The following is a 16394-nucleotide window of genomic DNA, read 5'->3' as shown; positions in this document are numbered from 1 at the left end:
CCATTCCACAGTCATTTCACGGTCAACCATTACCATGACAACAGACATTTCCCTGGTCAACCATTACCATGCCACAGTCATTGCCCTGGTCAACCATTACCTTGACAACAGACATTTCCCTGGTCAACCATTACCATTCCACGGACATGTCCCTGGTCTACAATGCCACAAACATTTCCCTGGTCAACCATTACCATGCCACAGACATGTCCCTGGTCCACTTATTTCCTGATGAAATCAGTCAATAAGATGGATTCTGTTGTTCCAAGATGCAGATCCATTCCACAGACATTTCTGCAGGTTTTTTTTTTGCAGTGAGAATGTGTAGTGAGGTATTCTGCCAAAAATGTATTTAGGCATATTAAAACACTTCAGTTTAACCCTGATCGCGAGTATCATCCTGTCAATTTACAGATACAATTACAAATACGAGTATGGCCATGTCACTGTACATAGATCTTTCTATTTTCATGTTCTACTGTGTTATTGACTACGTTTGTTTACGTGTAACTCTGTGTTGTTGTTTTTGTCGCACTGCTGTGCTTTATCTTGGCCAGGTCGCAGTTTGTAAATGAGAACTTGTTCCTAACTAGCCTACCTGGTGAAATAAAACAATTAATTAAAAACCACCCATTGTAGCTACTACCGTGTCTTGTTGATGAAGTAGTAGGCTACTGTTTCTCCTCCATATCTGTGGGTCGTATGCCACCCTGTGGTCGATGGTGGAATCATATTTTACTGAGAGCAGAAAACAAGCGTGATGAAACTATTCCTACAACGTCTGGAACGCTACAAAACACCAGAAATAAATGGTGTCTTTCGGTTGGCTGTGTGCACGAATGTGATTTTAGCATTTTGGTACATCGCCTACTTGTGTGTTACCAGACCAACATTTAGACCAAAAATGCAATGTATTTAGAATTTCTATCGTGTTGCTTGATGGGAAAATAGTCGGTCCGTGATATAATATAGTAAAACAAAATGTATTGCTTTTTTCTTCGCCTTGTCCGCAACTGTATTCGTAAACGTCATTAAACCCTGTTCAATATGATGTGGTATTATCAGTAGTAGAAGTGGTAACCGTGAGTCAAACACCTTTGTCCTGGAAGGAGTACTCCTCTACCAACGTGTACAACTCATACTTACCTGGTAAGGGAGACACCGTGATCACGAAGGCGGTTCACCCAGGGCGAGGCTCAGCCATTGCACTCCGGCTGTGCTGACCCCTGCGAATTTCTCAAATGTGGAAATCTCGATTGCATAATTTCTGGTAGTGGGGGACTGCGTTCGCGCTCTCCCCTGATCTTGATGTTAAAAATAATTTAGGGACATATTTATTAATTCAATGTGTTTTAACTCGCTCTTCTATTGAGTTTCGTGTTGAGAAGGACATTTGTCAACATTTGCATGTTCTTATCAGATGAATGGCTATAGAATGTAGGGTCTGTTTATGAGTCAACTAAGGCCTCAGAGATACATTTTGTCTTCTGATAACCCGGATGTGTGTGATATGTTATTGTAGCACTGGTGATTATGCCTGTCATGTCCTGATAATGTCAAGGCAAAGGCCTACTTGTGAATGGATCATTTTGTGCCCTCATGATGTAATCTGGATTGAGGTCTTTCATTTGCTAGAATATTAAATAATTTATAGGAGAGTTTGTAATTTAAGACCACAGTACATGTCAACCATTACAATGCCACAGAAATTTCCCTGGTCAACTATTACCATGAAAACAGACATTTCCCTGGTCAACCATTACCATGACAACAGACATTTCCCTGGTCAACCATTACCATGCCACAGTCATGTCCCTGGTCAAACATTACCATGACAACAGACATTTCCCTCGTCAACTATTACCATGACAACAGACATTTCCCTGGTCAACCATTACCATGAAAACAGACATTTCCCTGGTCAACCATTACCATGACAACAGACATTTCCCTGGTCAACCATTACCATTCCACAGTCATTTCACGGTCAACCATTACCATGACAACAGACATTTCCCTGGTCAACCATTACCATGCCACAGTCATTGCCCTGGTCAACCATTACCTTGACAACAGACATTTCCCTGGTTAAACATTACCATTCCACAGACATTTCCCTGGTCAACCATTACCATGACAACAGACATTTCCCTGGTCAACCATTACCATTCCACAGTCATTTCACGGTCAACCATTACCATGACAACAGACATTTCCCTGGTCAACCATTACCATGCCACAGTCATTGCCCTGGTCAACCATTACCTTGACAACAGACATTTCCCTGGTCAACCATTACCATTCCACGGACATGTCCCTGGTCTACAATGCCACAAACATTTCCCTGGTCAACCATTACCATGCCACAGACATGTCCCTGGTCCACTTATTTCCTGATGAAATCAGTCAATAAGATGGATTCTGTTGTTCCAAGATGCAGATCCATTCCACAGACATTTCTGCAGGTTTTTTTTTTGCAGTGAGAATGTGTAGTGAGGTACTCTGCTAAAAATGTATTTAGGCAAATTAAAACACTTCAGTTTAACCCTGATCGCGAGTATCATCCTGTCAATTTACAGATACAATTACAAATACGAGTATGGCCATGTCACTGTACATAGATCTTTCTATTTTCATGTTCTACTGTGTTATTGACTACGTTTGTTTACGTGTAACTCTGTGTTGTTGTTTTTGTCGCACTGCTGTGCTTTATCTTGGCCAGGTCGCAGTTTGTAAATGAGAACTTGTTCCTAACTAGCCTACCTGGTGAAATAAAACAATTAATTAAAAACCACCCATTGTAGCTACTACCGTGTCTTGTTGATGAAGTAGTAGGCTACTGTTTCTCCTCCATATCTGTGGGTCGTATGCCACCCTGTGGTCGATGGTGGAATCATATTTTACTGAGAGCAGAAAACAAGCGTGATGAAACTATTCCTACAACGTCTGGAACGCTACAAAACACCAGAAATAAATGGTGTCTTTCGGTTGGCTGTGTGCACGAATGTGATTTCAGCATTTTGGTACATCGCCTACTTGTGTGTTACCAGACCAACATTTAGACCAAAAATGCAATGTATTTAGAATTTCTACCGTGTTGCTTGATGGGAAAATAGTCGGTCCGTGATATAATATAGTAAAACAAAATGTATTGCTTTTTTCTTCGCCTTGTCCGCAACTGTATTCGTAAACGTCATTAAACCCTGTTCAATATGATGTGGTATTATCAGTAGTAGAAGTGGTAACCGTGAGTCAAACACCTTTGTCCTGGAAGGAGTACTCCTCTACCAACGTGTACAACTCATACTTACCTGGTAAGGGAGACACCGTGATCACGAAGGCGGTTCACCCAGGGCGAGGCTCAGCCATTGCACTCCGGCTGTGCTGACCCCTGCGAATTTCTCAAATGTGGAAATCTCGATTGCATAATTTCTGGTAGTGGGGGACTGCGTTCGCGCTCTCCCCTGATCTTGATGTTAAAAATAATTTAGGGACATATTTATTAATTCAATGTGTTTTAACTCGCTCTTCTATTGAGTTTCGTGTTGAGAAGGACATTTGTCAACATTTGCATGTTCTTATCAGATGAATGGCTATAGAATGTAGGGTCTGTTTATGAGTCAACTAAGGCCTCAGAGATACATTTTGTCTTCTGATAACCCGGATATGTGTGATATGTTATTGTAGCACTGGTGATTATGCCTGTCATGTCCTGATAATGTCAAGGCAAAGGCCTACTTGTGAATGGATCATTTTGTGCCCTCATGATGTAATCTGGATTGAGGTCTTTCATTTGCTAGAATATTAAATAATTTATAGGAGAGTTTGTAATTTAAGACCACAGTACATGTCAACCATTACAATGCCACAGAAATTTCCCTGGTCAACTATTACCATGAAAACAGACATTTCCCTGGTCAACCATTACCATGACAACAGACATTTCCCTGGTCAACCATTACCATGCCACAGTCATGTCCCTGGTCAAACATTACAATGCCACAGAAATTTCCCTGGTCAACTATTACCATGAAAACAGACATTTCCCTGGTCAACCATTACCATGACAACAGACATTTCCCTGGTCAACCATTACCATGCCACAGTCATGTCCCTGGTCAAACATTACAATGCCACAGAAATTTCCCTGGTCAACTATTACCATGAAAACAGACATTTCCCTGGTCAACCATTACCATGACAACAGACATTTCCCTGGTCAACCATTACCATGCCACAGTCATGTCCCTGGTCAAACATTACCATGACAACAGACATTTCCCTCGTCAACTATTACCATGACAACAGACATTTCCCTGGTCAACCATTACCATGAAAACAGACATTTCCCTGGTCAACCATTACCATGCCACAGTCATTGCCCTGGTCAACCATTACCTTGACAACAGACATTTCCCTGGTTAAACATTACCATTCCACAGACATTTCCCTGGTCAACCATTACCATGACAACAGACATTTCCCTGGTCAACCATTACCATTCCACAGTCATTTCACGGTCAACCATTACCATGACAACAGACATTTCCCTGGTCAACCATTACCATGCCACAGTCATTGCCCTGGTCAACCATTACCTTGACAACAGACATTTCCCTGGTTAAACATTACCATTCCACAGACATTTCCCTGGTCAACCATTACCTTGACAACAGACATTTCCCTGGTCAACCATTACCATTCCACGGACATGTCCCTGGTCTACAATGCCACAAACATTTCCCTGGTCAACCATTACCATGCCACAGACATGTCCCTGGTCCACTTATTTCCTGATGAAATCAGTCAATAAGATGGATTCTGTTGTTCCAAGATGCAGATCCATTCCACAGACATTTCTGCAGGTTTTTTTTTTGCAGTGAGAATGTGTAGTGAGGTACTCTGCTAAAAATGTATTTAGGCAAATTAAAACACTTCAGTTTAACCCTGATCGCGAGTATCATCCTGTCAATTTACAGATACAATTACAAATACGAGTATGGCCATGTCACTGTACATAGATCTTTCTATTTTCATGTTCTACTGTGTTATTGACTACGTTTGTTTACGTGTAACTCTGTGTTGTTGTTTTTGTCGCACTGCTGTGCTTTATCTTGGCCAGGTCGCAGTTTGTAAATGAGAACTTGTTCCTAACTAGCCTACCTGGTGAAATAAAACAATTAATTAAAAACCACCCATTGTAGCTACTACCGTGTCTTGTTGATGAAGTAGTAGGCTACTGTTTCTCCTCCATATCTGTGGGTCGTATGCCACCCTGTGGTCGATGGTGGAATCATATTTTACTGAGAGCAGAAAACAAGCGTGATGAAACTATTCCTACAACGTCTGGAACGCTACAAAACACCAGAAATAAATGGTGTCTTTCGGTTGGCTGTGTGCACGAATGTGATTTCAGCATTTTGGTACATCGCCTACTTGTGTGTTACCAGACCAACATTTAGACCAAAAATGCAATGTATTTAGAATTTCTACCGTGTTGCTTGATGGGAAAATAGTCGGTCCGTGATATAATATAGTAAAACAAAATGTATTGCTTTTTTCTTCGCCTTGTCCGCAACTGTATTCGTAAACGTCATTAAACCCTGTTCAATATGATGTGGTATTATCAGTAGTAGAAGTGGTAACCGTGAGTCAAACACCTTTGTCCTGGAAGGAGTACTCCTCTACCAACGTGTACAACTCATACTTACCTGGCAAGGGAGACACCGTGATCACGAAGGCGGTTCACCCAGGGCGAGGCTCAGCCATTGCACTCCGGCTGTGCTGACCCCTGCGAATTTCTCAAATGTGGAAATCTCGATTGCATAATTTCTGGTAGTGGGGGACTGCGTTCGCGCTCTCCCCTGATCTTGATGTTAAAAATAATTTAGGGACATATTTATTAATTCAATGTGTTTTAACTCGCTCTTCTATTGAGTTTCGTGTTGAGAAGGACATTTGTCAACATTTGCATGTTCTTATCAGATGAATGGCTATAGAATGTAGGGTCTGTTTATGAGTCAACTAAGGCCTCAGAGATACATTTTGTCTTCTGATAACCCGGATATGTGTGATATGTTATTGTAGCACTGGTGATTATGCCTGTCATGTCCTGATAATGTCAAGGCAAAGGCCTACTTGTGAATGGATCATTTTGTGCCCTCATGATGTAATCTGGATTGAGGTCTTTCATTTGCTAGAATATTAAATAATTTATAGGAGAGTTTGTAATTTAAGACCACAGTACATGTCAACCATTACAATGCCACAGAAATTTCCCTGGTCAACTATTACCATGAAAACAGACATTTCCCTGGTCAACCATTACCATGACAACAGACATTTCCCTGGTCAACCATTACCATGCCACAGTCATGTCCCTGGTCAAACATTACAATGCCACAGAAATTTCCCTGGTCAACTATTACCATGAAAACAGACATTTCCCTGGTCAACCATTACCATGACAACAGACATTTCCCTGGTCAACCATTACCATGCCACAGTCATGTCCCTGGTCAAACATTACCATGACAACAGACATTTCCCTCGTCAACTATTACCATGACAACAGACATTTCCCTGGTCAACCATTACCATGAAAACAGACATTTCCCTGGTCAACCATTACCATGCCACAGTCATTGCCCTGGTCAACCATTACCTTGACAACAGACATTTCCCTGGTTAAACATTACCATTCCACAGACATTTCCCTGGTCAACCATTACCATGACAACAGACATTTCCCTGGTCAACCATTACCATTCCACAGTCATTTCACGGTCAACCATTACCATGACAACAGACATTTCCCTGGTCAACCATTACCATGCCACAGTCATTGCCCTGGTCAACCATTACCTTGACAACAGACATTTCCCTGGTCAACCATTACCATTCCACGGACATGTCCCTGGTCTACAATGCCACAAACATTTCCCTGGTCAACCATTACCATGCCACAGACATGTCCCTGGTCCACTTATTTCCTGATGAAATCAGTCAATAAGATGGATTCTGTTGTTCCAAGATGCAGATCCATTCCACAGACATTTCTGCAGGTTTTTTTTTTGCAGTGAGAATGTGTAGTGAGGTATTCTGCCGAAAATGTATTTAGGCATATTAAAACACTTCAGTTTAACCCTGATCGCGAGTATCATCCTGTCAATTTACAGATACAATTACAAATACGAGTATGGCCATGTCACTGTACATAGATCTTTCTATTTTCATGTTCTACTGTGTTATTGACTACGTTTGTTTACGTGTAACTCTGTGTTGTTGTTTTTGTCGCACTGCTGTGCTTTATCTTGGCCAGGTCGCAGTTTGTAAATGAGAACTTGTTCCTAACTAGCCTACCTGGTGAAATAAAACAATTAATTAAAAACCACCCATTGTAGCTACTACCGTGTCTTGTTGATGAAGTAGTAGGCTACTGTTTCTCCTCCATATCTGTGGGTCGTATGCCACCCTGTGGTCGATGGTGGAATCATATTTTACTGAGAGCAGAAAACAAGCGTGATGAAACTATTCCTACAACGTCTGGAACGCTACAAAACACCAGAAATAAATGGTGTCTTTCGGTTGGCTGTGTGCACGAATGTGATTTCAGCATTTTGGTACATCGCCTACTTGTGTGTTACCAGACCAACATTTAGACCAAAAATGCAATGTATTTAGAATTTCTACCGTGTTGCTTGATGGGAAAATAGTCGGTCCGTGATATAATATAGTAAAACAAAATGTATTGCTTTTTTCTTCGCCTTGTCCGCAACTGTATTCGTAAACGTCATTAAACCCTGTTCAATATGATGTGGTATTATCAGTAGTAGAAGTGGTAACCGTGAGTCAAACACCTTTGTCCTGGAAGGAGTACTCCTCTACCAACGTGTACAACTCATACTTACCTGGCAAGGGAAACACCGTGATCACGAAGGTGGTTCACCCAGGGTGAGGCTCAGCCATTGCACTCCGGCTGTGCTGACCCCTGCGAATTTCTCAAATGTGGAAATCTCGATTGCATAATTTCTGGTAGTGGGGGACTGCGTTCGCGCTCTCCCCTGATCTTGATGTTAAAAATAATTTAGGGACATATTTATTAATTCAATGTGTTTTAACTCGCTCTTCTATTGAGTTTCGTGTTGAGAAGGACATTTGTCAACATTTGCATGTTCTTATCAGATGAATGGCTATAGAATGTAGGGTCTGTTTATGAGTCAACTAAGGCCTCAGAGATACATTTTGTCTTCTGATAACCCGGATGTGTGTGATATGTTATTGTAGCACTGGTGATTATGCCTGTCATGTCCTGATAATGTCAAGGCAAAGGCCTACTTGTGAATGGATCATTTTGTGCCCTCATGATGTAATCTGGATTGAGGTCTTTCATTTGCTAGAATATTAAATAATTTATAGGAGAGTTTGTAATTTAAGACCACAGTACATGTCAACCATTACAATGCCACAGAAATTTCCCTGGTCAACTATTACCATGAAAACAGACATTTCCCTGGTCAACCATTACCATGACAACAGACATTTCCCTGGTCAACCATTACCATGCCACAGTCATGTCCCTGGTCAAACATTACCATGACAACAGACATTTCCCTCGTCAACTATTACCATGACAACAGACATTTCCCTGGTCAACCATTACCATGCCACAGTCATTGCCCTGGTCAACCATTACCTTGACAACAGACATTTCCCTGGTTAAACATTACCATTCCACAGACATTTCCCTGGTCAACCATTACCATGACAACAGACATTTCCCTGGTCAACCATTACCATTCCACAGTCATTTCACGGTCAACCATTACCATGACAACAGACATTTCCCTGGTCAACCATTACCATGCCACAGTCATTGCCCTGGTCAACCATTACCTTGACAACAGACATTTCCCTGGTCAACCATTACCATTCCACGGACATGTCCCTGGTCTACAATGCCACAAACATTTCCCTGGTCAACCATTACCATGCCACAGACATGTCCCTGGTCCACTTATTTCCTGATGAAATCAGTCAATAAGATGGATTCTGTTGTTCCAAGATGCAGATCCATTCCACAGACATTTCTGCAGGTTTTTTTTTTGCAGTGAGAATGTGTAGTGAGGTACTCTGCTAAAAATGTATTTAGGCAAATTAAAACACTTCAGTTTAACCCTGATCGCGAGTATCATCCTGTCAATTTACAGATACAATTACAAATACGAGTATGGCCATGTCACTGTACATAGATCTTTCTATTTTCATGTTCTACTGTGTTATTGACTACGTTTGTTTACGTGTAACTCTGTGTTGTTGTTTTTGTCGCACTGCTGTGCTTTATCTTGGCCAGGTCGCAGTTTGTAAATGAGAACTTGTTCCTAACTAGCCTACCTGGTGAAATAAAACAATTAATTAAAAACCACCCATTGTAGCTACTACCGTGTCTTGTTGATGAAGTAGTAGGCTACTGTTTCTCCTCCATATCTGTGGGTCGTATGCCACCCTGTGGTCGATGGTGGAATCATATTTTACTGAGAGCAGAAAACAAGCGTGATGAAACTATTCCTACAACGTCTGGAACGCTACAAAACACCAGAAATAAATGGTGTCTTTCGGTTGGCTGTGTGCACGAATGTGATTTCAGCATTTTGGTACATCGCCTACTTGTGTGTTACCAGACCAACATTTAGACCAAAAATGCAATGTATTTAGAATTTCTACCGTGTTGCTTGATGGGAAAATAGTCGGTCCGTGATATAATATAGTAAAACAAAATGTATTGCTTTTTTCTTCGCCTTGTCCGCAACTGTATTCGTAAACGTCATTAAACCCTGTTCAATATGATGTGGTATTATCAGTAGTAGAAGTGGTAACCGTGAGTCAAACACCTTTGTCCTGGAAGGAGTACTCCTCTACCAACGTGTACAACTCATACTTACCTGGCAAGGGAGACACCGTGATCACGAAGGCGGTTCACCCAGGGCGAGGCTCAGCCATTGCACTCCGGCTGTGCTGACCCCTGCGAATTTCTCAAATGTGGAAATCTCGATTGCATAATTTCTGGTAGTGGGGGACTGCGTTCGCGCTCTCCCCTGATCTTGATGTTAAAAATAATTTAGGGACATATTTATTAATTCAATGTGTTTTAACTCGCTCTTCTATTGAGTTTCGTGTTGAGAAGGACATTTGTCAACATTTGCATGTTCTTATCAGATGAATGGCTATAGAATGTAGGGTCTGTTTATGAGTCAACTAAGGCCTCAGAGATACATTTTGTCTTCTGATAACCCGGATATGTGTGATATGTTATTGTAGCACTGGTGATTATGCCTGTCATGTCCTGATAATGTCAAGGCAAAGGCCTACTTGTGAATGGATCATTTTGTGCCCTCATGATGTAATCTGGATTGAGGTCTTTCATTTGCTAGAATATTAAATAATTTATAGGAGAGTTTGTAATTTAAGACCACAGTACATGTCAACCATTACAATGCCACAGAAATTTCCCTGGTCAACTATTACCATGAAAACAGACATTTCCCTGGTCAACCATTACCATGACAACAGACATTTCCCTGGTCAACCATTACCATGCCACAGTCATGTCCCTGGTCAAACATTACAATGCCACAGAAATTTCCCTGGTCAACTATTACCATGAAAACAGACATTTCCCTGGTCAACCATTACCATGACAACAGACATTTCCCTGGTCAACCATTACCATGCCACAGTCATGTCCCTGGTCAAACATTACCATGACAACAGACATTTCCCTCGTCAACTATTACCATGACAACAGACATTTCCCTGGTCAACCATTACCATGAAAACAGACATTTCCCTGGTCAACCATTACCATGCCACAGTCATTGCCCTGGTCAACCATTACCTTGACAACAGACATTTCCCTGGTTAAACATTACCATTCCACAGACATTTCCCTGGTCAACCATTACCATGACAACAGACATTTCCCTGGTCAACCATTACCATTCCACAGTCATTTCACGGTCAACCATTACCATGACAACAGACATTTCCCTGGTCAACCATTACCATGCCACAGTCATTGCCCTGGTCAACCATTACCTTGACAACAGACATTTCCCTGGTCAACCATTACCATTCCACGGACATGTCCCTGGTCTACAATGCCACAAACATTTCCCTGGTCAACCATTACCATGCCACAGACATGTCCCTGGTCCACTTATTTCCTGATGAAATCAGTCAATAAGATGGATTCTGTTGTTCCAAGATGCAGATCCATTCCACAGACATTTCTGCAGGTTTTTTTTTTGCAGTGAGAATGTGTAGTGAGGTATTCTGCCGAAAATGTATTTAGGCATATTAAAACACTTCAGTTTAACCCTGATCGCGAGTATCATCCTGTCAATTTACAGATACAATTACAAATACGAGTATGGCCATGTCACTGTACATAGATCTTTCTATTTTCATGTTCTACTGTGTTATTGACTACGTTTGTTTACGTGTAACTCTGTGTTGTTGTTTTTGTCGCACTGCTGTGCTTTATCTTGGCCAGGTCGCAGTTTGTAAATGAGAACTTGTTCCTAACTAGCCTACCTGGTGAAATAAAACAATTAATTAAAAACCACCCATTGTAGCTACTACCGTGTCTTGTTGATGAAGTAGTAGGCTACTGTTTCTCCTCCATATCTGTGGGTCGTATGCCACCCTGTGGTCGATGGTGGAATCATATTTTACTGAGAGCAGAAAACAAGCGTGATGAAACTATTCCTACAACGTCTGGAACGCTACAAAACACCAGAAATAAATGGTGTCTTTCGGTTGGCTGTGTGCACGAATGTGATTTCAGCATTTTGGTACATCGCCTACTTGTGTGTTACCAGACCAACATTTAGACCAAAAATGCAATGTATTTAGAATTTCTACCGTGTTGCTTGATGGGAAAATAGTCGGTCCGTGATATAATATAGTAAAACAAAATGTATTGCTTTTTTCTTCGCCTTGTCCGCAACTGTATTCGTAAACGTCATTAAACCCTGTTCAATATGATGTGGTATTATCAGTAGTAGAAGTGGTAACCGTGAGTCAAACACCTTTGTCCTGGAAGGAGTACTCCTCTACCAACGTGTACAACTCATACTTACCTGGCAAGGGAAACACCGTGATCACGAAGGCGGTTCACCCAGGGTGAGGCTCAGCCATTGCACTCCGGCTGTGCTGACCCCTGCGAATTTCTCAAATGTGGAAATCTCGATTGCATAATTTCTGGTAGTGGGGGACTGCGTTCGCGCTCTCCCCTGATCTTGATGTTAAAAATAATTTAGGGACATATTTATTAATTCAATGTGTTTTAACTCGCTCTTCTATTGAGTTTCGTGTTGAGAAGGACATTTGTCAACATTTGCATGTTCTTATCAGATGAATGGCTATAGAATGTAGGGTCTGTTTATGAGTCAACTAAGGCCTCAGAGATACATTTTGTCTTCTGATAACCCGGATGTGTGTGATATGTTATTGTAGCACTGGTGATTATGCCTGTCATGTCCTGATAATGTCAAGGCAAAGGCCTACTTGTGAATGGATCATTTTGTGCCCTCATGATGTAATCTGGATTGAGGTCTTTCATTTGCTAGAATATTAAATAATTTATAGGAGAGTTTGTAATTTAAGACCACAGTACATGTCAACCATTACAATGCCACAGAAATTTCCCTGGTCAACTATTACCATGAAAACAGACATTTCCCTGGTCAACCATTACCATGACAACAGACATTTCCCTGGTCAACCATTACCATGCCACAGTCATGTCCCTGGTCAAACATTACCATGACAACAGACATTTCCCTCGTCAACTATTACCATGACAACAGACATTTCCCTGGTCAACCATTACCATGCCACAGTCATTGCCCTGGTCAACCATTACCTTGACAACAGACATTTCCCTGGTTAAACATTACCATTCCACAGACATTTCCCTGGTCAACCATTACCATGACAACAGACATTTCCCTGGTCAACCATTACCATTCCACAGTCATTTCACGGTCAACCATTACCATGACAACAGACATTTCCCTGGTCAACCATTACCATGCCACAGTCATTGCCCTGGTCAACCATTACCTTGACAACAGACATTTCCCTGGTCAACCATTACCATTCCACGGACATGTCCCTGGTCTACAATGCCACAAACATTTCCCTGGTCAACCATTACCATGCCACAGACATGTCCCTGGTCCACTTATTTCCTGATGAAATCAGTCAATAAGATGGATTCTGTTGTTCCAAGATGCAGATCCATTCCACAGACATTTCTGCAGGTTTTTTTTTTGCAGTGAGAATGTGTAGTGAGGTATTCTGCCGAAAATGTATTTAGGCATATTAAAACACTTCAGTTTAACCCTGATCGCGAGTATCATCCTGTCAATTTACAGATACAATTACAAATACGAGTATGGCCATGTCACTGTACATAGATCTTTCTATTTTCATGTTCTACTGTGTTATTGACTACGTTTGTTTACGTGTAACTCTGTGTTGTTGTTTTTGTCGCACTGCTGTGCTTTATCTTGGCCAGGTCGCAGTTTGTAAATGAGAACTTGTTCCTAACTAGCCTACCTGGTGAAATAAAACAATTAATTAAAAACCACCCATTGTAGCTACTACCGTGTCTTGTTGATGAAGTAGTAGGCTACTGTTTCTCCTCCATATCTGTGGGTCGTATGCCACCCTGTGGTCGATGGTGGAATCATATTTTACTGAGAGCAGAAAACAAGCGTGATGAAACTATTCCTACAACGTCTGGAACGCTACAAAACACCAGAAATAAATGGTGTCTTTCGGTTGGCTGTGTGCACGAATGTGATTTCAGCATTTTGGTACATCGCCTACTTGTGTGTTACCAGACCAACATTTAGACCAAAAATGCAATGTATTTAGAATTTCTACCGTGTTGCTTGATGGGAAAATAGTCGGTCCGTGATATAATATAGTAAAACAAAATGTATTGCTTTTTTCTTCGCCTTGTCCGCAACTGTATTCGTAAACGTCATTAAACCCTGTTCAATATGATGTGGTATTATCAGTAGTAGAAGTGGTAACCGTGAGTCAAACACCTTTGTCCTGGAAGGAGTACTCCTCTACCAACGTGTACAACTCATACTTACCTGGCAAGGGAGACACCGTGATCACGAAGGCGGTTCACCCAGGGCGAGGCTCAGCCATTGCACTCCGGCTGTGCTGACCCCTGCGAATTTCTCAAATGTGGAAATCTCGATTGCATAATTTCTGGTAGTGGGGGACTGCGTTCGCGCTCTCCCCTGATCTTGATGTTAAAAATAATTTAGGGACATATTTATTAATTCAATGTGTTTTAACTCGCTCTTCTATTGAGTTTCGTGTTGAGAAGGACATTTGTCAACATTTGCATGTTCTTATCAGATGAATGGCTATAGAATGTAGGGTCTGTTTATGAGTCAACTAAGGCCTCAGAGATACATTTTGTCTTCTGATAACCCGGATGTGTGTGATATGTTATTGTAGCACTGGTGATTATGCCTGTCATGTCCTGATAATGTCAAGGCAAAGGCCTACTTGTGAATGGATCATTTTGTGCCCTCATGATGTAATCTGGATTGAGGTCTTTCATTTGCTAGAATATTAAATAATTTATAGGAGAGTTTGTAATTTAAGACCACAGTACATGTCAACCATTACAATGCCACAGAAATTTCCCTGGTCAACTATTACCATGAAAACAGACATTTCCCTGGTCAACCATTACCATGACAACAGACATTTCCCTGGTCAACCATTACCATGCCACAGTCATGTCCCTGGTCAAACATTACCATGACAACAGACATTTCCCTCGTCAACTATTACCATGACAACAGACATTTCCCTGGTCAACCATTACCATGCCACAGTCATTGCCCTGGTCAACCATTACCTTGACAACAGACATTTCCCTGGTTAAACATTACCATTCCACAGACATTTCCCTGGTCAACCATTACCATGACAACAGACATTTCCCTGGTCAACCATTACCATTCCACAGTCATTTCACGGTCAACCATTACCATGACAACAGACATTTCCCTGGTCAACCATTACCATGCCACAGTCATTGCCCTGGTCAACCATTACCTTGACAACAGACATTTCCCTGGTCAACCATTACCATTCCACGGACATGTCCCTGGTCTACAATGCCACAAACATTTCCCTGGTCAACCATTACCATGCCACAGACATGTCCCTGGTCCACTTATTTCCTGATGAAATCAGTCAATAAGATGGATTCTGTTGTTCCAAGATGCAGATCCATTCCACAGACATTTCTGCAGGTTTTTTTTTTGCAGTGAGAATGTGTAGTGAGGTATTCTGCCAAAAATGTATTTAGGCATATTAAAACACTTCAGTTTAACCCTGATCGCGAGTATCATCCTGTCAATTTACAGATACAATTACAAATACGAGTATGGCCATGTCACTGTACATAGATCTTTCTATTTTCATGTTCTACTGTGTTATTGACTACGTTTGTTTACGTGTAACTCTGTGTTGTTGTTTTTGTCGCACTGCTGTGCTTTATCTTGGCCAGGTCGCAGTTTGTAAATGAGAACTTGTTCCTAACTAGCCTACCTGGTGAAATAAAACAATTAATTAAAAACCACCCATTGTAGCTACTACCGTGTCTTGTTGATGAAGTAGTAGGCTACTGTTTCTCCTCCATATCTGTGGGTCGTATGCCACCCTGTGGTCGATGGTGGAATCATATTTTACTGAGAGCAGAAAACAAGCGTGATGAAACTATTCCTACAACGTCTGGAACGCTACAAAACACCAGAAATAAATGGTGTCTTTCGGTTGGCTGTGTGCACGAATGTGATTTCAGCATTTTGGTACATCGCCTACTTGTGTGTTACCAGACCAACATTTAGACCAAAAATGCAATGTATTTAGAATTTCTACCGTGTTGCTTGATGGGAAAATAGTCGGTCCGTGATATAATATAGTAAAACAAAATGTATTGCTTTTTTCTTCGCCTTGTCCGCAACTGTATTCGTAAACGTCATTAAACCCTGTTCAATATGATGTGGTATTATCAGTAGTAGAAGTGGTAACCGTGAGTCAAACACCTTTGTCCTGGAAGGAGTACTCCTCTACCAACGTGTACAACTCATACTTACCTGGCAAGGGAGACACCGTGATCACGAAGGCGGTTCACCCAGGGCGAGGCTCAGCCATTGCACTCCGGCTGTGCTGACCCCTGCGAATTTCTCAAATGTGGAAATCTCGATTGCATAATTTCTGGTAGTGGGGGATTGCGTTCCCGCTCTCCCCTGATCTTGATGTTAAAAATAATTTAGGGACATATTTAT

At 41.4% G+C, this 16394-nt stretch overlaps 8 non-coding genes across 8 annotated transcripts; all 8 read left to right on the top strand.

Moving 5' to 3' along the window:
- The first annotated feature begins 1138 nt into the window (after positions 1-1138).
- Positions 1139-1302, top strand: LOC149974679 (U1 spliceosomal RNA). Its single transcript, XR_016489141.1, has one exon. It is a non-coding gene; the product is annotated as a U1 spliceosomal RNA (small nuclear RNA).
- A 2001-nt stretch (positions 1303-3303) lies between these two features.
- LOC149974678 (U1 spliceosomal RNA) lies at positions 3304-3467 on the top strand. The gene has a single exon (XR_016489140.1). It is a non-coding gene; the product is annotated as a U1 spliceosomal RNA (small nuclear RNA).
- Positions 3468-5703: 2236 nt separating this feature from the next.
- On the top strand, positions 5704-5867 carry LOC149974677 (U1 spliceosomal RNA). Its single transcript, XR_016489166.1, has one exon. It is a non-coding gene; the product is annotated as a U1 spliceosomal RNA (small nuclear RNA).
- A 2035-nt stretch (positions 5868-7902) lies between these two features.
- LOC149974676 (U1 spliceosomal RNA) lies at positions 7903-8066 on the top strand. Its single transcript, XR_016489146.1, has one exon. It is a non-coding gene; the product is annotated as a U1 spliceosomal RNA (small nuclear RNA).
- Positions 8067-9933: 1867 nt separating this feature from the next.
- Positions 9934-10097, top strand: LOC149974675 (U1 spliceosomal RNA). Its single transcript, XR_016489162.1, has one exon. It is a non-coding gene; the product is annotated as a U1 spliceosomal RNA (small nuclear RNA).
- Positions 10098-12132: 2035 nt separating this feature from the next.
- Positions 12133-12296, top strand: LOC149974674 (U1 spliceosomal RNA). The gene has a single exon (XR_016489144.1). It is a non-coding gene; the product is annotated as a U1 spliceosomal RNA (small nuclear RNA).
- A 1867-nt stretch (positions 12297-14163) lies between these two features.
- Positions 14164-14327, top strand: LOC149974673 (U1 spliceosomal RNA). The gene has a single exon (XR_016489151.1). It is a non-coding gene; the product is annotated as a U1 spliceosomal RNA (small nuclear RNA).
- A 1867-nt stretch (positions 14328-16194) lies between these two features.
- LOC149974672 (U1 spliceosomal RNA) lies at positions 16195-16358 on the top strand. Its single transcript, XR_016489145.1, has one exon. It is a non-coding gene; the product is annotated as a U1 spliceosomal RNA (small nuclear RNA).
- Positions 16359-16394: the final 36 nt, after the last annotated feature.

This window comes from Oncorhynchus mykiss, chromosome 19, assembly GCF_057628025.1.
Source record: "Oncorhynchus mykiss isolate SJ-2025 chromosome 19, ASM5762802v1, whole genome shotgun sequence".
In the NCBI taxonomy this organism is placed as follows: Eukaryota; Metazoa; Chordata; class Actinopteri; order Salmoniformes; family Salmonidae; genus Oncorhynchus; species Oncorhynchus mykiss.
Note: the sequence above shows the minus strand (reverse complement) of the source record. Positions and strands in the feature narration are given on the sequence as shown.